We start from the raw sequence: 26,522 nt of genomic DNA, 5'->3' as shown, positions 1-26,522 counted from the left end.
GCCCCTGGTAAGGGTGGTGCAATTCCGCCTGGGGCAAAGACACTTGAGAATCACTACACAGGCCCCTACCCCAGAAGATCAATAAGAAATCCAGCCGAGACCAAGTTCACCTACCAAGGAGTGCGATTTCAATACCAAGGAGAGCAGCAGTATTCCAGAGGAGGAGAAAGCCAAGCGCGGAACTCATGGCTTTTTCCCTGTGATTTTTTTAGTCTTGCAGTTAATTTAATTTTTTTCTTTTTCATTTTTTGTTTTTTATTTCTCGCCTTCTGGTAAATTTTTTTTTTAACTTTTACCTTTTTCTTTTCTAATGTTTTTTAACTAGTTTATCCAATATATATATATTTTCTTTTTTATATTTTTCTTATTTGTTTTCTTTTTTTTAATTCTGTTCTTTTCTTTTTTTTTTTCTTTCTTCCTTTTTGAACCTCTTTTTATCCCCTTTCTCCCCCCTCATGATTAGGGATCTCTTCTAATTTGGTTAAAGCATATTTTCCTGGGGTTATTGCCACCCTTTTAGTATTTTACTTGCTTCTTCATATACTCTTATCTGGACAAAATGACAAGACGGAAAAATTCAACACAAAAAAAAGAACAAGAGGCAGTACCGAAGGCTAGGGACCTAATCAATACAGACATTGGTAATATGTCAGACATAGAGCTCAGAATGACAATTCTCAAGGTTCTAGCTGGGCTTGAAAAAGGCATGGAAGATATTAGAGAAACCCTCTCGAGAATAAAAAGCCCTTTCTGGAGAAATAAAAGAACTAAAATCTAACCAAGTTGAAATCAAAAAAGCTATTAATGAGGTGCAATCAAAAATGGAGGCTCTCACTGCTAGGATAAATGAGGCAGAAGAAAGAATTAGTGATATAGAAGACCAAATGACAGAGAATAAAGAAGCTGAGCAAAAGAGGGACAAACAGCTACTGGACCATGAGGGCAGAATTCGAGAGATAAGTGACACCATAAGATGAAACAACATTAGAATAATTGGGATTCCAGAAGAAGAAGAAAGAGAGAGGGGAGCAGAAGGTATACTGGAGAGAATTATTGGGGAGAATTTCCCCAATATCGCAAAGGGAACAAGCATCAAAATTCAGGAGGTTCAGAGAATGCCCCTCAAAATAAAAAAAAATATGCCTACATCCCATCACCTAATAGTAAAATTTACAAGTCTCAGTGACAATGAGAAAATCCTGAAAGCAGCCCGGGAAAAGAAGTCTGTAACATACAATGGTAAAAATATTAGATTGGCAGCTGACTTATCGACAGAGACCTGGCAGGCCAGAAAGAGCGGGCATGATATTTTCAGAGCACTAAACGAGAAAAACATGCAGCCAAGAATACTATATCCAGCTAGGCTATCATTGAAAATAGAAGGAGAGATTAAAAGCTTCCAGGACAAACAAAAACTGAAAGAATTTGCAAACACCAAACCAGCCCTACAGTAAATATTGAAAGGGGTCCTCTAAGCAAAGAGAGAGCCTACAAGTGGTAGATCAGAAAGGAACAGAGACCATATACAGTAACAGTCACCTTACAGGCAATACAATGGCACTAAATTCATATCTCTCAATAGTTACCCTGAATGTTAATGGGCTAAATGCCCCTGTCAAAAGACACAGGCTATCAGAATAGATAAAAAAAAGAAAACCCATCTATATGTTGCCTCCAAGAAACTCATTTTCAGCCCGAAGACACCTCCAGATTTAAAGTGAGGGGGTGGAAAAGAATTTACCATGCTAATGGACATCAGAAAAAAGCAGGAGTGGCAATCCTTATAGCAGATCAATTAGATTTTAAGCCAAAGACTATAATAAGAGATGAGAAAGGACACTATATCATACTCAAAGGGTCTGTCCAACAAGAAGATCTAACAATTTTAAATATCTATGCCCCCAACGTGGGAGCAGCCAACTATATAAACCAATTAATAACAAAATCAAAGAAACACATCAACAATAATACAATAATAGTAGGGGACTTTCACACTCCCCTCACTGAAATGGACAGATCATCCAAGCAAAAGATCAACAAGGAAATAAAGGCCTTAAACGACACACTGGACCAGATGGACATCACAGATATATTCAGAACATTTCATCCCAAAGCAACAGAATACACATTCTTCTCTAGTGCACATGGAACATTCTCCAGAATAGATCACATCCTCGGTCCTAAATCAGGACTCAACCGGTATCAAAAGATTGGGATCATTCCCTGCATATTTTCAGACCACAATGCTCTAAAGCTAGAACTCAACCACAAAAGGAAGTTTGAAAAGAACCCAAATACATGGAGACTAAACAGCATCCTTCTAAAGAATGAATGGGTCAACTGGGAAATTAAAGAAGAATTGAAAAACATCATGGAAACAAATGATAATGAAAATACAACGGTTCAAAATCTGTGGGACACAAAAAAGGCAGTCCTGAGAGGAAAATATATAGCGGTACAAGCCTTTCTCAAGAAACAAGAAAGGTCTCAGGTATACAACCTAACCCTACACCTAAAGGAGCTGGAAAAAGAACAAGAAAGAAACCCTAAGGCCAGCAGGAGAAGAGAAATCATAAAGATCAGAGCAGAAATCAATGAAATAGAAACCAAAAAGACAACAGAGCAAAGCAACGAAACTAGGAGCTGGTTCTTTGAAAGAATTAATAAAATTGATAAACCCCTGGCCGGACTTATCAAAAAGAAAAGAGAAAGGACCCAAATAAATAAAATCATGAATGAAAGAGGAGAGATCACAACTAACACCAAAGAAATACAAACTAGTATAAGAACATACTATGAGCAACTCTACGCCAATAAATTTGACAATCTGGAAGAAATGGATGCATTCCTAGAAACCTATAAACTACCACAACTGAACCAGGAAGAAATAGAAAGCCTGAAGACCCATAATCAGTAAGGAGATTGAAACAGTCATTAAAAATCTCCAAACAAACAAAAGCCCAGGACCAGACGGCTTCCTGGGGGAATTCTACCAAACATTTAAAGAAGAACTAATTCCTATTCTCCTGAAACTGTTCCAAAAAATAGAAATGGAAGGAAAACTTCCAAACTCATTTTATGAGGCCAGCATCACCTTGATCCCAAAACCAGACAAGGATCGCATCAAAAAAGAGAGCTATAGACCAATATCCTTGATGAACACAGATGCGAAAATACTCAACAAAATACTAGCCAATAGGATTCAACAGTACATTAAAAGGATTATTCACCACGACCAAGTGGGATTTATACCAGGGCTGCAAGGTTGGTTCAACATCCGCAAATCAGTCAATGTGATACAACACATCAATAAAAGAAAGAACAAGAACCATATGATACTCTCAATAGATGCTGAAAAAGCATTTGACAAAGTACAGCATCCCTTCCTGATCAATAGTCTTCAAAGTGTAGGGATAGAAGGCACATACCTCAATATCATCAAAGCCATCTATGAAAAACCCACCGCAAATATCATTCTCAATGGAGAAAAACTGAAAGCTTTTCCGCTAAGGTCAGGAACACGGCAGGGATGTCCATTATCACCACTGCTATTCAACATAGTACTAGAGGTCCTAGCCTCAGCAATCAGACAACAAAAGGAAATTAAAGGCATCCAAATTGGCAAAGAAGAAGTCAAATTATCACTCTTTTCAGATGATATGATTCTATATGAGGAAAACCCAAAAGACTCCACTCCAAAACTGCTAGAACTTATACAGGAATTCAGTAAAGTGTCAGGATATAAAATCAATGCACAGAAATCAGTTGCATTTCTCTACACCAACAGCAAGACAGAAGAAAGAGAAATTAAGGAGTCCATCCCATTTACAATTGCACCCAAAACCATAAGATACCTAGGAATAAACCTAACCAAAGAGACACAGAATCTATACTCAGAAAACTATAAAGTACTCATGAAAGAAATTGAGGAAGACACAAAGAAATAGAAAAATGTTCCATGCTCCTGGATTGGAAGAATAAATATTGTGAAAATGTCTATGCTACCTAAAGCAATCTACACGTTTAATGCAATTCCTATCAAAGTACCATCCATCTTTTTCAAAGAAATGGAACAAATAATTCTAAAATTTATATGGAACCAGAAAAGACCTCGAATAGCCAAAGGGATATTGAAAAAGAAAGCCAATGTTGGTGGCATCACCATTCCGGACTTCAAGCTCTATTACAAAGCTGTCATCATCAAGACAGCTTGGTACTGGCACAAAAACAGACACATAGATCAATGGAACAGAATAGAGAGCCCAGAAATAGAGCCTCAACTCTACAGTCAACTAATCCTCGACAAAGCAGGAAAGAATGTCCAATGGAAAAAAGACAGCCTCTTCAATAAATGGTGCTGGGAAAATTGGACAGCCACATGCAGAAAAATGAAATTGGACCATTTCCTTACACCACACACAAAAATAGATTCAAAATGGATGAAGGACCTCAATGTGTGAAAGGAATACATCAAAATCCTTGAAGAGAACACAGGCAGCAACCTCTTCGACCTCAGCCGCAGCAACATCTTCCTAGGAACAACGCCAAAGGCAAGGGAAGCAAGGGCAATAATGAACTATTGGGATTTCATCAAGATCAAAAGCTTTTGCACAGCAAAGGAAACAGTTAACAAAATCAAAAGACAACTGACAGAATGGGAGAAGATATTTGCAAACGACATATCAGATAAAGGACTAGTGTCCAGAATCTATAAAGAACTTAGCAAACTCAACACCCAAAGAACAAATAATCCAATCAAGAAATGGGCAGAGGACATGAACAGACATTTCTGCAAAAAAGACATCCAGATGAGCAACAGACACATGAAAAAGTGCTCCATATCACTCGGCATCAGGGAAATACAAATCAAAACCACAATGAGATATCACCTCACACCAGTCAGAATGGCTAAAATCAACAAGTCAGGAAATGTCAGATGCTGGCGAGGATGCGGAGAAAGGGGAACCCTCCTACACTGTTGGTGGGAATGCAAGCTGGTGCAGCCACTCTGGAAAACAGCATGGAGGTTCCTCAAAATGTTGAAAATAGAACTGCCCTATGACCCAGCAATTGCACTACTGGGTATTTACCCTAAAGATACAAACGTAGTGATCCGGGCACATGCACCCGAATGTTTATAGCAGCAATATCCACAATAGCCAAACTATGGAAAGAACCTAGATGTCCATCAACAGATGAATGGATCAAGAAGATGTGGTATATATACACAATGGAATACTATGCAACCATCAAAAGAAATGAAATCTTGCCATTTGCGACAACATGGATGGAACTAGAGCGTATCATGCTTAGTGAAATAAGTCAAGCAGAGAAAGACAACTATCATATGATCTCCCTGATATGAGGAACTGGTGATGCAACATGGGGGCTTAAGTGGGTAGGAGAAGAATAAATGAAACAAGATGGGATTGGGAGGGAGACAAACCATAAGTGACTCTTAATCTCACAAAACAAACTGAGGGTTGCTGGGGGGAGGGGGTTTGGGGGAAGGGGGTGGGATTATGGACATTGGGGAGGGTATGTGCTTTGGTGAGTGCTGTGAAGTGTGTAAACCTGGTGATTCACAGACCTGTACCCCTGGGGATAAAAATATATGTTTATAAAAAATAAAAAATTTTAAAAAAAATTAAGAAATATGAATAAAATATGGAATTTAGTAAAAAAAAATCTATTTAAATGTTAGCTTATCTGGAAAACTTAGAATATATTAAAGTTTTCAATAATATAAGTACTTCTGAGGCAATAATTTCAATGTAAATCTTTTTTTTTTAAGATTTTATTTATTTATTTGACAGACAGAGATCACAAGTAGGCAGAGAGGCAGGCAGAAAGAGAGGGGGAAACAGGCTCCCTGCTGAGCAGAAAGCCCGCTGGAGGCTGGTTCCCAAGACCCCAGGACCATGACCTGAGCTGAAGGCAGAGGCTTAACCCACTGAGCCACCTAGGCACCCCTCAATGTAAATCGTTTTAATACCTCAGACTGCTTTGCTAATCCAAATGCTATAGGAATTACTATAGGAATGGATGTAAGCATTTTTGAGGTTTGAGGTCCTGAGGAGTTTTAATCAAATTTTGTGAAATAAAACCCTGCAGCTAGTTCAAAAATCAAAGGAACACATTCTATTTGTATACATTATTTTATTATGACTTTTTTTAGGATTAGAAAAAATAAGGTAATTGAAGATAACTTGTTTTACCAGCAAGTAGACCCATGCCATATGAAAATCAGAACCAAGGCCAATTCAAAAAATGACTCTTCTCGTATCAGATGGGAAAAAAATTCCACTGTATGTATCTGTAAATTTGGCCACATTGCATGAAGAGATCAAAAGCAAGCATAAAACAAAACAAAACAAAAACAACAACAAAAATCCATATGGCTGTTACTATCGCAACACAGAGTTGGTCAACTACTTTAAGTTCTTGCGGCCAGTGAGGTCACTGGAGCTGCAGGTGGACATTTCTGACAAATTATGCACACTGAGGTCACACTGCTCTACTGGAGGCAGTTTTTCATAATTGTAGATTTCTGTTTACAAAAATACTCTTACTTAAAAATACCCTTTTGTGCCCTCTAGTGTTTAAATTCATTAGAGCTTCTGAGAAATATGTTTCTTATTTCTAAACTATGGTTGCACACTGTTTCGTTCCTATTTACACAAAGGGTTTACCTATATTAGGAGGTGGCCAAAAGATATATCTTTCCAAAAACATTTTTAGTTTGCTTAAAATTTTTCATTTCAAGGGGAGTTAGAGCAGAGGCTGGAAACCTGACACAGGGCAAATCCCACCCACCTCTCTTTCTGTAACTAAAGTTTTCCTGGGACATGCCATGCTCATCTATCACACATTGTCTGAGGACCTCTGCATTTACTCTACCCCAGAAAAATTCTGTTCTGCAAAGTCTAAAATATTTATTGTCTTGCCCAGAAAAAGTGTGCCAATCCATGGGCTACAGAATTTCTCTGATACTTAGATTACTAGAGAAACAGGAAAAAAAAAACATACATTTTCCTGTCACAGCATTTTACATGTCCTTGAATTCTATTTTTTATACTAGTTAAAATACTAGTTAAAACAAAGGGAGCTGCAGGCAAATTAGTTTTGTAGTTCAAGTGCCAAATTAGTAATTTCTCAGTGAAAACATTTACAGTCCCAGCTTTTTGTAAGATCTACTCAGGATGATAATATTGACTCCATCATGACTTTGATATTGATACAATTATTTTGGTGAAAAGACAATGAGATCAAAGTTCATTACCCATCAGGAGAACGGGCCCAAGTACATTTTTAATTCCTGACCTATATCAACTCTTAGTGATTAGGTGGAACTTAGACTAGGAATAGATTTAGTGTTCCCACCTCTGTTTATTTTTATACCTTTAATAATAAAGCTCACAATAACTTTTAAAGTGCATACAGTCTGTTAAAAAGACAACCAGAGGCCCCAAATGGAGTCACTTGGGCAGAGTCCCCAAACCAGGGCTTCATACAAAATCCAATTACAGTTTCAATCTGCTCCAGAAATATGGTCTTAACCACTCAGTCAGGAAAATTCTGATGGGGACCAAAGAGTCCACCACTGGGAGCCTCTCCCTCCCCCAAGGGAAGATGAAGTAAACTGCATGATAAAACCCTCTGCTCTTCTCCCAAAGGGAAAGTGACCTTGCCTGGAACAATCCTTTTCTTTTGCTAATCTTTCTTGCCTCATCCTTCCATAAGAGCCTTTCATTTTGTATAACCCCTCAGAGCTAGCCTCTGCTTGCTAGGTGGACTGCTGCCCAATTCATGAATCACTTAATAAAATATCTTCAAATTTACTCTGTTGAGTTTTGTTTTTAAACAAGTCTTTATACAATAAACATGCCATTTATAACTAACATGGAATTTACTTCAGTTATGTGCTTGGTTCAAATCTCACACAATCCCATCCTTCATATATGAATGAAAGCACAGCGCACAATAATAAGACCATAGACCTATGGGGGCAATTTAACAGACAGCCTTCCCTCCTAGTACAAATAAATCCCACATCTTCTAAAGTGCCTATGGTATTTTATCTTGCGTTTGGTGTATCTAGAAGCTTTACTGAAATTTGCTTCCTCTTTTCTGAAATGGTTAATAAATAGTTAAATAGTTCATTAGAGGTTTGTTTTGTTTTTTTTTTACTTTTTTTTTTTTTTCCTTTTTCACATGGTTTCCAGCAGTGGATCTATTTTGTTGCTTTTCAACTTAAAATTTGACTTTGGTTCAAAATGGTACAGCTATTCCTTTTTCAAAAATACATATCAGCTATATCCTGGCCAGAAGTTTTGCATGATAATATAAGAAAACACAAAACCTAGGGCGTACTGGAGTGAAGGAAAACAGCCTCTGCTTGACTGCCTGTGCTCAGGAACAGGCATCTTATTCTTGGGACCAACATTCACAGCCATTGTACATTATATGCCTGGAGCTAAAGGTCGCTGATGTTCTCAGCTTTACAGACTCTCATTGCATGTGTATTCTTCCGCTCTTATATTTCCCTTATCCCTGATAAAATCCCCCTCCTTGTATCCGACACAGAAACCCAAACACATGCCCTGCACAGGTTTCCTTTATGGAATCACATACCAAAAACACCTGAATCAAATACATTAAACCCATAAAGTCACCTTCAAAAGTTTGCAAAACCAATGACAGAGACAAGAACAAGAACAAAATGCGGGGTAAAACACATCATCTCTCACTCACCCTGTTAAAAGCAATTAAAATAAAATGCAAGAAAAAGTGACATCATACCTCTATTCCATAAGCAAAATAAATTATTTCCGAACTTACCTGCAAAAGAAAAGAAAAAAGCAATAAATCTCAAATCAGAGTGCACTTTAATTCCTTATTCTCTAATTAGGCAAAATTGTCATCTTAAACACAGTTAATTCTTGATTATCACTGTGAATCATTCTCTGTAAACAATGCTTTCTAGTTCTTGTAATCTTACAAGATACTACATAATAGAAGTCAATTTCTGACCATCCTTAGATTTGTTCAAGCAATCTTTTAAAATCTATCTTACAACCACAGTTGGTTATATTTAGGACCTGATATTCAACACTGACCAGTGCAGTGTTTATTTAATTCCATTTACCACAGTCCACAAAGTGTTTACATAATCCACTCTTGAAATATTAGGTCAGTAGTTACATATGGAAATAAAATGAAAAAATTGAGCTTTTCCATGAACTTTACACTGTCCAGCACTCTACTGATTTTAAAATATCTTCATCCAGATCAATTCAGGAATTGATCCGGGGTACCTGCTGTATTTTAGTCACTATGATCAGCAGTGAGGATTCTGTTACCTTTACTCAAACTTACTAGGAAATCGACTCTGCTTTCAACTGTTCGTAAATGCGATGGACACTATAATTCTGGGCTGCTCATCTGTTCCTGGTTTGCTGCTCTACCTGTTCTCCCTGCTGGAAAACACTGTTACTGCGCTCTTCCCGGGAGTCTGTGTATGATGTCACTGCCTCTTTTTTAAGTTTTTTATTGTTTTGTTTCTATTTTAAAGAAACCCACTAAATCAAGTGAATATTAAAGGAATACCACTCATTAAGAAAAAAAAATACATAAAATATATCTACTTTGTATCTCTAGTTCAGCTCATGACAAAATGTTTTCTATGAAGTACCAACTCCATTAGATATTCCGAAAACAAACAAAAAGTTCCATCTTTAATGAAGTTTGAGTCATTTAGATAGTTTTCTCTTTTCTGGAGACTTAAAATATTTATGCAGTCTGTTAAAGAATTTGAGAAACTTCCAGTAATATATCAGCTTAACTTTGTGAATCTCAATTTATTTGACTGTAGAACCATTTTGTGTGTTGCCCTTGTTAACATGACATGGAACTAGCGTTCCACAGAACCTACCTTAGGACATACTAGGATATGCTAGATTACTGGGGCTTTTTAATCCCAAGAGATGAAAACATAAACTACTCTAAATGTTAAAGGAAAAAAAAAAAAAAAGAGCTCCAGTGGTCCGGACTACAAGAGGTGATTTTTGTGAATGTACTTGATTTCTTAGTGAAAAAGGATGAAGGATTAGAGAATTAGCAGTTTGGCTGTATTTAGGTACTTAGCTTACCATATGACTCAGGATACTTTGCTCAAATGTAGCAACCTCATACTATTCTGACTTAATTTACCTAAGATTGTGGGTTCAAGGCTAAACTATAATTTCAAAATACAACTTTTATCTTGGATACAAGGAACACCAAGGGTCTTTGACATATCATGAGATTAATAGCAAATGTTTATCTTTGTTGATATCAGGTACATTAAGTAACTAAGAACTATAAAAACTAAGATTTAGCTTAAACACTCAAATAATATAGCAAAAAGTATTTCATCATGATTTTATTTGTCCATATTATGAAATTGTGTGAGCATGGGCCTATGGGGATGAAGAGATAATGGAATAAAACTTTAGTTTTCAACCCCAAACCTTCCAGATCTTCCTGGTGTACGTATTGTAGGAATTTAAAGTATGAAGTCTATGAGCAGGTTCATGAGTAAACCACAAACACAATATGCAAAACTGGGTGTATATTTGTATTTCTCAAGGGACTGGAATGATAGATTTAATCAGATTTTCAAAGTATCCTAAACTTCCAAAAAGAGATAGATGATTTGAAGAGACAATTCCTAAGGACCCTTTTTCTTTTTTGATCTTTATGTTATAAAATTTTTTTATGAATGATGCATGAGTCATGTTTTGATATTTAGTACTTTCTTTGCTGGGATCCTCGTTTTTAGATATTCAAAAAAAATTTTTAAACACTTTAGAGACTACAGTTAGTTTATGGGAATTAGTTAAAATATGCTTAGTTATATAAAATTTTAATATAATTTTTTAAAATTTCAATTTGCTGCTAGGGCAGAGAGAATCACTTTATCTAAATATCTTATTTGAGTGAGAAACTAAATTGCCCACAAGATGGCTCTCCATAATCTTAAATATATGAATTTCCCAAACCAATTTCTCAAAGAGTGATTTCTAACATCTTTTCTTCCCTTAAAAAATCTTATATTGGCCGTAAGTCATTCTGTCTTTTATTCCCAAGCTTGAGAATTTAGTAATGCCTAACAAAGCATTTCCTAATATTTTTTTGAGTGAACAGTTTAATTGTACAGATGTTTCAGACATTCCCAAATCACTCACTGCATTATTATTACATTATTATTTATCTGCCTCATACATAGCCTGGTACTATGCACAGTGGGTTGACTTAAAAACAAGCAACAAGAATTAAAGTTTTAAAAGCAAATCTTGGTTCTCACATTTCAGGGAAGGTAAGATTTTCATACCAAAGCATTTCAGAGAATATTTAGATGAAAAATGATTGGTATAGACAAACTGCAGAAGTACAAAGAAGTGGAAACATCAATGAGGGGTTCAGTGAGATGAAAGAACTTAAGAGGTTAATTTGGCATATAAAGAACCACAAGGTTTGCATGAGAAGAAAGAAATAGGGAAATATTTCCAGAAGGGTAAAGAGAACAAGAAAAATCTTGGAATTATGTGGCCATGGCACACAAGAAAATGGCCTCTCTGTAATTAAGACTAGGTGAGTTAGAGAGTGTTATAAGTCATAACAAGGGGAAAGAAAGGTAATTAATATTCATTGAGGACATACTGTGATTCATGTTGTGATTAAATAATCCCTCTACCATAACTATAGATATGTGCCTTTTATTAAATATTGGAATTGTGGTGCTATATTTAGAAATTTTGAAGGTAGGTCGTTCTTTCTGAATTGTAGTAAATCACAATATACAACAATTGCCAGAGCAAAAGGAAGATCCTCAGAAGAAAACCCAGAATTAAGGAGGTGGGGTATAGGTAAGCAGAGGAGGAGACTAAGCCTTTCTGTCTTGATTCTCAATGTCTCATGTGCAGATGTATCTTTTAGAACTCTCCCTTGCAGTAAGGTTAAAAATGGCTTCTGGTGCCCAGTGAGGAGCAGGGGCCAGAAGGAAAACTTTCCTAAGTGACTGAATTTGAAGAAAATATACCCTATAAGAACTCAAATTCTCTAGTTTCATGTTGTTTTGATTTCACATATTTCCCTTTGTCAGCAAAGTCTTGCTTAAAAATTTCGGCTTTGTCTTAGCTCAATAGCTCAAGTTTGTTTTGTTGTTTTTAATCCATATTTGGATCAAACTGGGTTAGAAGGAGAAATCTCTGTCTCTCCAAAGGATGACAATAATGAAAACAAAAATTAGAAAGCCACCAGGAAAAAGAGTTCATCCTGAGGGAAAGAGAGTTGAGGCATGTACTCTAGCTACCTCACTCCAAATCGAGAATTTTCCTCCATTACAACCTTGAACTTCAAATTTAGGTGTCAAATGGTCTACTCAACACCCCTTATAAACATCTTAGTTTAATATGTTCATAACAGAGCTTCTAATCTTCCTCTCCAAGCCCTCTTAGAAAAAGAGGGCAACTCCATTCTTCCAGTAGCTCAGTCCAAAACTTTGGTCAGCCACCACCATATCTTATGAAGAAGAGTCCTCCTTGAACTCTACTCCTTCCCTTTTTCCCCTAAAGTCTAATTCCAAATTAGAGTGATCTTGTTAAAACCTGTTCAAAGCTCCTTTTTGGCTTATTGTTTCGCTCAGAATTAAGCACAAAGTCACTACTAAGAGCCACAAAACCCCACAGGATTTCCCACTAATCTTCCCCCAGCCTGGCCCCATAAACCCACTATGTTTCACCTCCAACTTTGTCTGCTCTTGTTTTCTACTTTGCTACTTCCCCTCAGCCCTGAAGTCTCCTTTCTGTTCCTCATCATGGCAGCAATACTCCTTATTTTCCTTCTGCATAGGACACTCTTTCCTCACAGATCTGTATCTTTTGTATATTTACTGAAATGCCACTTTTTCAGTGACATCTTTCCTAACCACCCTACTTAAATTTTACCACATGCACACACATGCACATGCAAGAATCTCCTTCCTGATATATCTTTTTTGTAAGCATGTAGCAAAAATCAGTCTTAATCTTTATCTTATTTTTTTTTCTTTTTCCACTAACAAGAAGCATCACAAAGGTAGAATTTTTGACAATTTTGTTCCCTGTTGTATTTCCTCTAGCATACAGAATAAATTTCAGTAATAGTATGCCTTCAATAGATATTTATTGAGTCAATTTTTTCTTTAAGTCTTGATTTCTTTTTTCTGAAAAATGAGAAAATCTGCCAACACTGGCCTGTGTTTTCATGTGGTAATAACTGTTAGGGGTTTAGGCAGACATGCAGAGTTGCACGGGCAAATAAGGATGTATTTTCCCTTTGGCCAGGATCACTACCTGTGTGACCATTGGGAGAGCTCTGATAGAAGAGTGACAGGATCTAGTGAGGTCTATCAATTGGGAGGGGTGTGTGGGATTGAGGTAGTGAGCCTAGTACAGACACGTTAGAGGTGTCTGTTGTCCAAGTCCAGGCAGGAATGTGTGAGGACTTGTGTGAGAGTCACAAGCTGCAGAAGGAAGGACAGAGGAATTGGAGTTTGGAGGAAAAATGAATCAAGCTTGTGGATGGACTGCATTTGGAAATGAAAGAAAAGTGAGTAATGATGACTGAAATTTCTAACCTGGTGGAATGGCAACCCCTGATGTTAAAAGAGAATTTGGTAAAGAAGCAATCCAGGAGATCAGAAGGCTTACAAATGCAAGAAAATGTACTGATCTCAATGATTATAACTTGAGTTTGATGCTACAGATTCAAAGGTACTTGATAACAAAAATGGATTTTGAGATCAATGTCAGAGATGAGGATTCAGGATTTGATTTTGCATACTGTTTATATACTGCCTATGAGGAGGCACAATATTGTAAAGACCACCTCAAAAATAGAATATCTAGAAGAAGAGATTTAAAAAATAGAGGACAAAAGAGAAGATTGACAATTATATAAGTCAAGTGGTTAGAATGCGATTTAAAGGCAAAATTCCTTTCACACCACCCCCCAAATGCACAGACCTACATAAACAGAAGTGTCCATGACTGAGTGTGTTCAAGGCTGACGCTTCCACCCTCCAGGTACGCCTACCTTTTCCCCACTCCATATCCTGGATAATCTCACTGTAGCAAAGACACATTATGAATGACACCGTGGATATCTGAAAAGTTTTCCACTTTCTTCTTTTCCTGACTTTGTATTTCTGAACTGTATATGCTCCTCTCTCTGAAGAAAGAGGAGATAGTTCTATGTTCTGGCTTTTAAGTTATTTAAAAAGAGACTGGTTATTTTTAACTTAAATGCCATGTGAAATTCTTGTTCAACAAAGGGCATATATCGGGTTCAGCCCCACGAGTCTAACAGGTGGTCTGGTTTCCTTTCCTTTCCTCTGACCCTTGAATAAAGTTAATGTTGTATCATTCCAGAAACTATGTAATTTAATTGAAAGTGGAAGACAAAAGCAATGAAAAGTTTTCCTCATGCTCTTTCAAGCAAGTTCAATCTACATAGGTTGGAAATATTATTTGTACTCTGTTATTAAGGGACATTGCCTTGTGGGGCCTAATGTTTCAGATTTGGGATACTCATTTCTTTGGATTGAAGGTATCATGAGGTATTTTCCAACTTTAATGCTCAGAAGTGGCTTCCTTTGAGTTGCTAAAATATAGTCTGTCATTTTGGCTGCCAAACAGACCCACAGAGGCCTGCTATTTGTATTGGCAGATAAATGACAGCAGATGGAATCAAGCATGCATCCTGTCTCCTTGGCAAGCTTGCAAACTTAGAAAAAGGGATGTGTCCCTCAAGCATTATGTAGGTTGTTCGACTAGCATCAGTGTCACTGTCATAGCTGGTGAAAGGGAAATTGGCAAATCACTATACATAGTAGGCAAACCGCCACCCTCACAATTCCTGTAGGCCTGTTTTCCTCACTCACAACTTGTCTTTTTGCCAAGGGCAGGCTTCTGGGCCAAGATGTTTTCCCATCCTAGAACTTCTTTTGCCCAGTGTGTAGAAAGATAATTAATATTATCATTAAAGTATGTGTTGCCATTAATATTCCATTAGTGCTATCATTGTATTAGGAAACCAACACAAAAGTTGTTAATTACAGCTTCCTGGGCATATACTATATTATAAGCTTACCACACTACAATCACCTTTTGTATTACTACTAGTAGAAATAACAAAAGTAAACACTTTTATAGTGCTTATCCTAAACAAGGCACAGTTCCAAGGCTTTCATAAATACTAAATTTTAAAATCCTTACAACTTTATAAGCTTACTATTGCCAACTTCCTTTTAGATATGAGAGAACTATAATAACAGTTATTACTTATACTACCCCTAGTGATAATGATGGCTGAGTGTTTACTATGTATTAGATTCTAGTATTAATGCATGCTATATACACGTGTATATATGTAAGTATATGCATATATTCATTTGCACATGTATATATGTATATGCATGTAGATAGACTGTGTGCGTATACATTTATATTATATAAACACAAACACACACAAACTCTTGGTTCTCACAATCGCACTGTGAGTTCAGCATTGTTTTCATTTAGAAATGAAACTAAAAATAGTAATAACACATAATGCTAGTAATTGTAGTAATAGCTATGTATCAGTATATTAACATCTGCAATACAGATACAATGCCATTTGTCTTGAGAGAGGTCAACATTACATCCTGGTTCTAGAGATGATGAATCTTTAAGAATTCAAGGACAAATAACAAATAACTGGAGGCTGGATTTTTATATTAGGTAGAGTCCAAAGTTGACTCCTTCACCAGTATGTTAAACCATAGGCAATCCATTCTGGAAACACAGGAGTGAGTGAGACACAGGGAGTTAATACAGAGTGAAGGGTGCTTTACAATATATTATATCAATTGGAAAATGCAATTTAAAATCTGTTTTTTGAGGCCCCACTGTGTGCAAACTAAGGGCTAAGCCACGGGAGAAATGCAAGATGAAAATAACATGTGGACCCCACTTTTGTAGGAACTTCCTATAAGGAACAGATATATACAACTGAATAACACAAAAGAGTAACTGAAGTGGGCAGAATTGGGAGGGAAAGTGAGATGAACCCTTGTGCTGGAATGCAGGGCTTATGGTGTTGAACGCTAGGGTATTACACAAAAAATATTCAAGTTTCTCACTGGGCTATTTGTCTCCCTCTATTGATTCCATTTACATTTAGCTCTGCTGATGTTGCTCTTGCAGGCCCTGGTTTTCTCAATTAACAGAAAAGAGGGGAACAGTGTGAGACCATTGGCTGTTGCTGCTCAGTGAGGGAACTGTGCTGCTTGCTGCTCCAGAGGGAGAAGTCTAAATGTTGTGTGATTCTGTTTGTTTACTGCACTGCTGACACATCTGGCTTTCAGGAAGTCTGGCAGTCAGATATGCGTGATGAACCTGTGCCGGAAAGCCCTTCGTTTGGACAAAGCAATGGACTTTTCTGTTAAATCAAAGAGTCTCACGGTGTGTGTTCTGCCAACCATGCTGAAGGTCACAAAAACTGTCGGGATGCTTTTGAGGCAAAGGGAATTGGAAACCTGCAAAGAACAGCCTGGGTCATGGTAATTCTGACAGAGGAGATGTGACTGGAAAGGAGCCAAATGTATTCTGCAAAGCCCTGCACAGAAAACCAACTTCGTTATGTTGCTGTTTCACTCAAGTAGGGTCAAACAATGGCACAAAAAATCATGGGTTTTGTGGTGAATTCAACAACTCACAGTGACACAGTGACTTCTTTTTATAGTGATTATTTTACATGATTATCTTGCTTACTAGTGAGAAGACTAGAGGTGGAGAGTCTTAGTGATAAGGTATCTACAGAGTGAGAACTGCACAAGATAATCTAATACCTGAACAACCTAATGATTGTTGCCTTCAATGTCTACAATCTCACTCATCACCAGCACTCAATCTGCTGGTGTGGTTGACCATGTGTCCATGTCCCCTTTCTTCTGAGAGGTCAGGGGAAGCCTACCTTTCCCCTGCCAATAAAGAGGACTGCCTGTTCCTGCTCTACAGGAAGCAGCAATGTGAAATCTATCAAGTATTAAAGGGGAAAGAGAATATTCCACTCAAATATTGAACAATCCCAATCCAAGACATTTAACTGTGATAGTGATAATTAACACAGGACATTTATCATATTGGGAAATTTGATTGCTTTGGTTCCTTTCAAATTAACAAAATAATTATCTATACTCCTCCCAGGTTATCACAATAATTTAGAACAAGAAACCGGGGTCCTGTGTGCCACTCCTCTCACTAAGGGTCTCTGAAACTTTTTGTCCATTCTTCTGGTATTTTAACTCCACATGTTTATTAACTTCCCATTATGAATGATGATGATCTCACATTCCTTTACCATTTCACTTCCCCCCTTCCTACTTTTTATCCTTCTACTACAGGTATGTAACAATTGATAGCTAATAAAAATTCAGGTTTTATCTTATTACCCCTAGGAAGTAAAGCTTATTAGTAAGCTACATAGTCTGCTATGGTTATGTTTTACTTACTGAACAAGTTCTTCTTTTTTCTGAAGTTGTAAATTGCCGTTTTTTTTTTTTTTTTAATTTGCTTAATTTTATGTGGCATTATCACTATTTCTTCCAGAACTTCCCAGTATGACTTTAGAAAGCCTTTTAAAAAATATTTTCTGCCTGGGTCAATCACAGCAATTATTTTATTAGTTGCTCACACTTGATTGATGATTTAACTGGGTTTAGAGTTCTGCGCTGCAAATCATTTTCATTTAGAATTTGAATACCTTTCTCCATTGTCTTGAAGGCATCTAATGTGCTTTTGAGAGAATAAATTGATACCACATGGACCTCTATGAGAATTGTAGTCTGTGGGTTTTTTTCTTCTCTTCTCAAAGCTTTTAGGATCTTCTATTTGTAGCTGTCATCTGAAATGTCCAGATAAGTTTTTCACATTTCCTTTGTTGTGATGGTATTCATAGGCCATTTTAATAAAGAGAAATACGCCCCTCAATTTCAGGAAATTTTTGTATTCTTTATTTGATGGGCTTATTCCATCTGTTTTCTGTTTTGTTTTTCTTTCTCAAACTCCTAGTAGCTACATCTTAGTCACAGAAGTTTTTTCCAATGTTGGTAACTTCTATTGTCCATCTCTTTGTCTCTATTTTACTTGGTGAAAGATTTCTAAAACTATATCTTTCAGCATTCTCATTGTTTAATTTTATCTGCCATTGTTTTAAAAATTTTAGTAACTTTTTTGTTTTTACTAATTTTGTATGGTATCATTTCCTTTAATGGATATAATAAGCTTATTATATTTTGTTTAAAATTTCTTTTTGTTCCATATATTGTTTTTATATCTTTTATTATTATTAATATTATTATTGTATTACTGTATTATTATTATCATTTTCATTTGTTTTAAACTTTAAGTTGGGAAGTTTCTTTAAGATTTGTAGGGCCTTGGTTGTCCATTCATTTTAAATAGAAAGACACTAAAATGCTCACTGGGAGATCTGCATGACTTAAGTGTGCTTGTAGAGTCTTGCCATTCACAGCAAGGTACATGGGGAATAAAGAACCTTGCCTTTTTCACTAGGTAGCCTGTATCCCGTAGCTGTAGGTCTTTTCCGTGGGTGGTGATTCCAATTTTCTAGAGAAGAATTCTTCAATCTCCTGACTAAGCATTATAAGCCTAACTGACACAGTTCCTGTGCTACTAGATAAGTCAGGCCTTCACTATTCAATTGACAGACTTTTATTTAGTGATCACCTTCCAATGGTATCTCCAAGTTGGAAACCCTCTTATCAAATAAATTTTCAGTCTTCTGATAAGGATGGAGTGGGATTCGTCTTTAGCTGTGCATGTTAAGAGGAAGATCCATGAAAAAACTCACTTTATGCGCAGACTTCCCATCAATTTCTGCCTATATTTAATTATACTTAGTTTCTCAATTCCCAGGTCTTCCCAGATTTCCACAAAGGGCATTGTTTCCTTCTCCTGACACCCTTCTCTTTGAGCACTTTATAATTAGCATTCCCAACTGGCTAATTTCTATTCTCTATTTTCCATTTCTAAAATACTCCTTTCTCATCTCCAGTTGTCTCCTTTCTCATTCCCCTGCTCTTGGGCATTAATATTCTCCTATATGCTTACCATCATTTAAAAAAAATTTGTATTTATTTAACAGAGAGAGAAAGATCACAAGTAGGCAGGGAGGCAGGCAGAGAGAGAAGGGGAAGCAGGCTCCCCACCGAGCAGAGAGCCCAATGGGGGCTTGATCCCAGGACCCTGAGATCATGACCTGAGCCAAAGGCAGAGGCCCAGCCCACTAAGCCACTTAGGCACCCCTAGGCTTACCATCATTTTAAGAGAGGATTTTCAAAGGTAAGAATTTATGAAAGGTTGTGAATTTGCTTAAGTTGCCACAGCAAATGCCACAGACTGTGTGGTTTAAACAACAGAGATTTGTTTTCTTAATAATTCTGGAGGCCTGGACATCCAAGATCAAAGTGGCTGCAGGTCTGTTTTGTTTTGTTTTGTTTTGTTTTCTGAGGCCTCTTTCTTCAGTGTTCCTTCTGTAGCCCTCTTGCTATGTGTTCACATGGCTTTCTCTAAGTGTACATGTCTGGTATCTCTTTTCATGTTGCCAGTTTTTCTCTTCTTATAAGAACATAAATCATACTGGATTAGGACCTCCTGTAAAGATCTCATTTTAACCTAATCATCTTTAAAGACCTAACTTCCAAAACCAGCTACATTTTGAGGTACTGGGTAACAGCAGTTCAACATAGGAATTTGGGAAAGACATAATTCAACCTATAACAAAGGTCATGTTTTTAAGTAATTTAAAAAGTTCTTGGGGCGCCTGGGTGGCTCAGTGGGTTAAAAGTTCTTAATAGTACTCCAAGCATTCAAATATCCTGTATCTTTTTATTAAAATGACACTAGACTTGCCTATCCAAATTAATAGTGTTCTCTGTGAAATAGCACACCCCCATTCACTTACTTATTAAACAACAATTATTGGACATTTATTTTTGCAAGTTTTTTAATTTAGCAGCACAGGGGATACAAAAGTAAGTCAGGCCCAATCTCTTAACATAAGAGAGTTTCACTGAGAATGGTAACAGCAAAGAGTCTTAGCACATGACAAAACTCTAACAACTCTGACACACGGCTTTTCTCACTTGGCAAATAAATGGGGTTGAAGAGCGTGGCTGCATCTTTTGCTCTAAGGGGGTATTGATCCACAGAAAAATATTAATGATTAACCTAAACTTAAGCAATGAGAGGTTGTTACTTTGTCCTGGCAATTCTTTGCCTTGACCCTTCTATATAAACTGCCTGCAGAATTAGTATAAAGCAATAAGTAAATGATCATTTTTTTTAATGGGTAAGTTATCCTGGTCCTTTACCTAAATAGAAGGACTAGCTTTAGTCTAACTTGAGACTCCTAATGAGAAGTCCTAACTGCCATCCCTGGGATGTTCTGTGCGTATATCTCTTGGGTCCGCCATTGGCTTATAAGGTTTTCCTGTGTGTGTAAATTTAAGCTTAAAAACAATAATTTATGCCAGGGTTTCTTTACTTTGTGCCTCTTAAAGATACTTTTCTATATTTTGGCATGACTATAGCCATATTATGGTCCAGATATGAAATTCAGTCACCTTAAACATTGCTGATCCTAGAGAACATTTGGGTAAAAAATAATCTAAATTTTAGGATTTTCCAATCAAAAGAATATTCTCTGCAGCAAAGACTTTTTACATATTATGTTTAAGCATTAATTTTATTTACCAATAATTTTATTTACCAATATTTTCCAGGAAAAAGAAATTCAAGTGTCATTGAGCATTCCTGACAGCAATGCTGAGCACTGGGGATTTATACTCTATTATTCCCTTACCATCATTTTATGAGAGGATTTTCAAAGGTAGCAATTTTAAAAGGGTGCATGTGGTAGTGGGAAAAAAATAGAATTGAACAGATTTGGACAAAAACGTGTAAATGCTGTTTGAATTTCCTGCCTCTATCGCTTTAAGATCTGGAATGGCTGGGAAGAACTGAAATTCTTTAAGTCCCAGTTCATTGTGGATAAAACAGAAACATTATCAACTTCCACATAGAATGGTGCCATCTTAAAATGGTGCCATTCATAGAATGGTGGGGATTAAATGAGTCAGTACACATGAAAACACCTCCCCCTCTCAATCTCTCTCTCTCTCTTTTTTTAAAGATTTTATTTATTTACTTGACAGAAGAGACACAGTGAGAGAAGGAATACAAGCAGGGGAGTGGGAGAGGGAGAAGCAGGCTTCCCGCTGAGCAGGGAGCCTGATATGGGGCTCAATCCCAGGATGCTGGGATCATGACCTGAGCAGAAGGCCGAGGCTTAACCCACTGAGCCACCCAGATGCCCCTCTTTTGATATCTGTAAGTACCCACATATATATCTGCTTGTGGATGGATGTGTGCCCACCATTCAACTAGGTGCTAGTTGTAGCCCAGAAGCTTATAGTCTAGTTTGAAAGAAAGCAGATATTGTAGAATGATCCAAATGACAATGAAAACTTATACTAAAAGATATTTTCGAATTTACATGATTAGATGTCCTATGATCATACTGAAAACAGCGAGCTCATATACTCTGCAAACCCTCACTGAATAGCAATATATACATTATCCTTAATATTCAAGATAACCTTGAAACTTAGGTTTTGTTAATCTAATACATAGAGTAAGAATGTGAGGCTCAGAGAGGGTAGGCAACTTGGTCAGCCGAACAGACAGATCCACTTGGCCCCCAAGTTTGGCTTCCTACCAGTAGGCTGTGCTATTCTTAGTCCACAGCACAGTTTAGTGTATGATACTCTGGGGATGTCATCATGGCAGAAAGATGAATTAGACCTTTACAAAAGGGTAGAATTTGTGCAGGCCAAGAGGAAAGAGAGTATACTTCAAGAGAGGGGAAAGTGAGCCAAGCCATGGAGCGGAAACATGGAAAGCATATTTAAGACTATTACAGACTAGTCTGACCAGAGATCAACTGTGTGGAGGAGAAGCAGAAATAAGACCAGGAAAGTAGATTGGGGCTAATTTTGGAGGCCTTGAATGCCAGACAAAGAGTGTCATTAGCTAGCTCATACAAAAAAATGAGAATCTAGGGAGGAACTACTGTGCTGCACTGTAGAGAGATCAAGACATAAAAGAAACAAACAAATAAACAAACATCCATAAAGCAAAACAGCAATGAAACAGCCTCTGTCTTTGTGAGGCTAAGGGCCCACAGTGATCCCACTGTATGGAATCAAGCTCTGGGGCTTTGGTAGATTGAGCAGAAGATGTAATGACACATGCAAGAGGGTTATCACTTGGACACCCTATCATGGGCGCACAATTTGTCAGTTTATATACAGAAAGTCTTTATAGAGGAGATGGTTTTATTCTGGAAGTCATGGGCAGTGAAGAAAGGATTTAAACAGCAGAATTATATGATAAAAATACCATTTTCAGAAGAGTAATCCAATAATAGCATATGACAGCCACGACCTGATGGTTAGAGATTGCTCAATAACTAGGGGACCACTGCAGCGGTCCAGGCAAGAGAAGGGGCAGTGGCAATGGATATGAAAAGGCAGGAAAGCATGAGGTTCTATGCTGAAAATCTGGGGGCATCTGAAGATTGCTGATAAGGGTGAGGAGAGAGGAGGATTCAGTCCTGCTTTTAGATAAATGGAAAAACAGCATTGTCCCAGAGAGAGAGATGTGAGTTCCACTCAGGAGAGCTGATGTAAGCAGAAAGGGGAGCTGAGTTTAGCCAGGTCTGACGTCAGGATATTTAGGCAGTTGGAGATAAGGATTGGAAAGAGGAGAGGCTTACATTCCTGCATGTGGTCCAGCATCTATCTGCTTCACAAACCCAAAGGAATGAGACCTTGACTTCTGGCAGACACTCAAAGTTGATAATGTTATAAATTATGAAAGCAAATACATGATGACAGCACAAAAAATAATAATAACGCTAATATTTGTTGAGGCCTCATTATGCATCAGGAACTACATTAAGTGTTTAGCTGTATTATTGGTATTATTTCACTTAATCCTCATATTAACCTTCTGATGTAGGTACTATTATTATCTCCATTTTACAGATGAGGAGACTAAGTCAACAAAAAGAGATACCAACATGCGCAAGATAATGAAGTCAATGAGTGGCAGAATCTAAGGTCAAACCCAGACAGTCTAAACATGGACTTTCTAATACGGCAGCCATCAGCCACACAAGGCTATGAAGACTTGAAAAGAGGCTAGGGCGACTAAAGAACTGAATTTTAAGTCTTATTTTGCTTTTACTAATTCATACATAAATGTTAAAATCTATCATTGATACAGTCACTGGACAACGTTTAAGTGTATTTGGAACAACCTGAGTAAGTGAATCTACATTTCCAATTGTAAATTTTATGAAATCTAATTACAGATCAAGTACAATTTATGAAAAGTTAGCAACCAAATTGATATGCATATAAAACACATCCAGTATTTCCAAGACTTTAGGATGGGGAAAGAATTTTAATTACCTCAATGATAGTTTATTATATATTGATTGCAAATTGAAATGATATTTTTGTATAGTGGCTCAAATAAAATTCACAGTTGAAATTAGTCCTGCCTTTCAGAAAATTTCTTAAATATGGTACTAAAAAATTTAAAGTTACAGATGTGGCTCCCCTCATATTTCTGTTGGCCAGCACAGGCCTAAATATTGAGAAATAGATAAATATGAGGCCAACTGCATGACAAAACAACTGACATGGTTAATGGAATACAGGTTATTCCTTTTCCTGTTCTGGGTTCCTATTTTTTGAGGATGTCTGTAAAGAGTACAGAACAGTCTTAGTTCAATGGAACAGTGAGTCCTAGAACTGATGGCACTCCCCACTCTTGTCTATGTCAATCCTTCCATGGTTTGTAGGGAAAACAATTGTAACTACCTTCTGTTATGTGTGCGTCTTATATTTCTTTACTTCATAAAGGTGAATTATTTTGCCCACAGCAATTTTCTATCTTCCAATCACAAGCTCAATTTTCACATCAGTCTCAACCTAGAACCCAGAAGAGAGCCCAACTAGAGCCTCTTGGAACTGTTCTGAGAAAATAATAACTAGAAAACAAGGAGTTACTCAATATCAACATACGGTCTTTTATGCTGGATTTTTTCAGAGGGGGGATTAAGCCTGATAGTGTGTACACACAAAAATGGCGTGTTTGAGAACTGTTGATAATAATTCAGATGTTTGCTCTTCTAAGAGTTATATGTGTGATAGATAAAAGGTAGAAGATTTTAACTAAATGGGAAAAAAAAAGGATGATAGCTAAGCACTTGTGAATCTTTGGGTATTGCAAAAATTAAGGCAGCATCATTTATCAAGAAAAGAAATCTAAAATTCTACCAATTTTCAGGCATTCAGTGTATATAAAGCACTATGTCCCCAAAGTTAGAATCACCCAGATGTTTTAAATTGGTCAGAGTAAACATTTGATTCATCACAGATTCACCAAAGTCAGAAGTAGAAAATTCACATCTCATGGCAAGCCAAGTGGAGTAATGCTTTTTGCATTCTCTTTGCCAGCTGCCTTGACATACTTAGCATCTACCTCACAGAGTAATTCAGGTCAGTGGATCTGGAGCCAAGCACCATTATAGGAAACTCTCAGAAAATTGCATTTTCATATTTATACATACATGTATGGAATATTTCATCCTCCATAAGATCTTCCAATTTTTGAAAATATTGTATATTAAGTCTCAGTGAGACACATAAACTGATCTACTTCACTCCTTTCTAAAGTCTAGTTATTATTTTAAAGTATTGACTAAGCATCTTTTGTGACAATTCTCTACAAAAGATATCTTAAGTATAAACTCTTCACAAATTTTAATTGTAAGTTATATACAATACATATCATATTACAAGTATGAATGGAATACCAAAATGCCATAATCTATGGGTTACAGCAGTGAGGTCCTCACATTATAAGGCAAATGAAACATTAACTTGCCTGGGCAAATGAAAAGGGAGCTTCAGGAAAAAGATAAACAAATCCATTAGAGAGGACATTAAATGCATTTGAAATGGCCTCAATAAAATAGGTAAGCTTCTGGGAAAATAATGTATCTAACTGCTGATAAAAGTGCTTTCAGAACTACTAAACGGGAATAACACAAATAACCACATCTAGCCTATTGAATTTCCAGGAAGAAATGTTTGGTTAAAAAGAAAGCCTATTTTAACTTTTTTTTTTTTTTTTAAAACAAGAAACACAGTACAAATGATAGAACACAACCTCATAGCTAATTTTCACTGTGTGACTACAAACTCCTTTCTGGTGACTGAAGAATTGCACACTATTTTTTGTTGATCTTCTATAATTCTCTTCTGTGTTCTCTTCTATGATCCCCAAATCAGGTAATTCTCTCCATAATCAATAAATCCCTATCTATCAGGCCAATTTGGGTTGATATCTGGAAATTGAGTCACTTAAACAAATTCTCATTTAATATTTATTGCTGAGTATGTAATAATACTGTTGGGGGTCAGTTGTGTCTTATAAATTATTTACTTTTTGTAAGCATATGTTGATTATAAAACATTTCAGGATCTAATAGGACAATTTGACTTGAAACTAATGGTCAGTTTAAAAATGAATGCCATTTCACAAAGCATTTGCAATTTATGTATTTTACAATTTAGCCAGCATCTGAGTGATCTCAGCAATAAAATATTTAGGAACAAAGTCTGATTTACTTTGGATGTTTCTGTAAATTATTTCTCTTCTATTCAAACTGCATTTAGAGGTCTGCATGATATATTACAAGGCTCTGAATTGCAAACAAATAAAGAAAGAAACTGAGACTTTGGGGGCAGAGGAGGAAGCTCTGTTAAATTAAATCTAACTCCCAAATGTAGATATTCCTAAAGGATCATTCATTGGCCCTCTTCAGTTTTCATCTCTAGGTCTCACTTCTTACTCTTGGTTTAAAATTATTGGCACATCTTCATCTATTTGTCCTGACAAATTCTCGAGTTCAGTTTATCCATCAATAAATCATTATCTTTCCTCTCAAACCTGTTCCTCCTCTTCCTAGTCCTATTACTGGTCATTGTACAATTCTGCTAGAAATCCAGGACTCACTGTGGTTTCCAGGTATCATCATGGAAAACACATTCTCTTTTCCTTTCTTACACATGTTCTCAAGACTTGCCAATCCTTCTTCCATATGTCTCCACTCTATCCAAATGTATTACTTCATGCATCACTCTGTTTTAGGCCCTAATTACCTGCTCTCTTTTTAAAAAATTACTTTCCTCATACATTTTTATATAGACACTGCTGCAGAAAATATAGAAGATATAAAAAAATAACCAAAGTTAATACTATGATCCACCATTTTGTCTTAACTAGCACCTTTTT

At 36.7% G+C, this 26,522-nt stretch overlaps 1 protein-coding gene across 19 annotated transcripts in view; it reads right to left on the bottom strand.

The window, feature by feature from the left end:
• The window catches only part of PDE4D (phosphodiesterase 4D), a 1,511,392-nt gene that overhangs the window by 380,368 nt on the left and 1,104,502 nt on the right, over positions 1-26,522 (bottom strand). The window lies entirely within an intron of this gene.

The sequence above is a fragment of the Mustela nivalis genome (genome assembly GCF_964662115.1).
Source record: "Mustela nivalis genome assembly, chromosome: 3".
NCBI classification, from domain to species: domain Eukaryota; kingdom Metazoa; phylum Chordata; class Mammalia; order Carnivora; family Mustelidae; genus Mustela; species Mustela nivalis.
The sequence above is the reverse complement of the archived record's forward strand: the minus strand, read 5'-3'. Positions and strand labels throughout refer to the sequence as shown.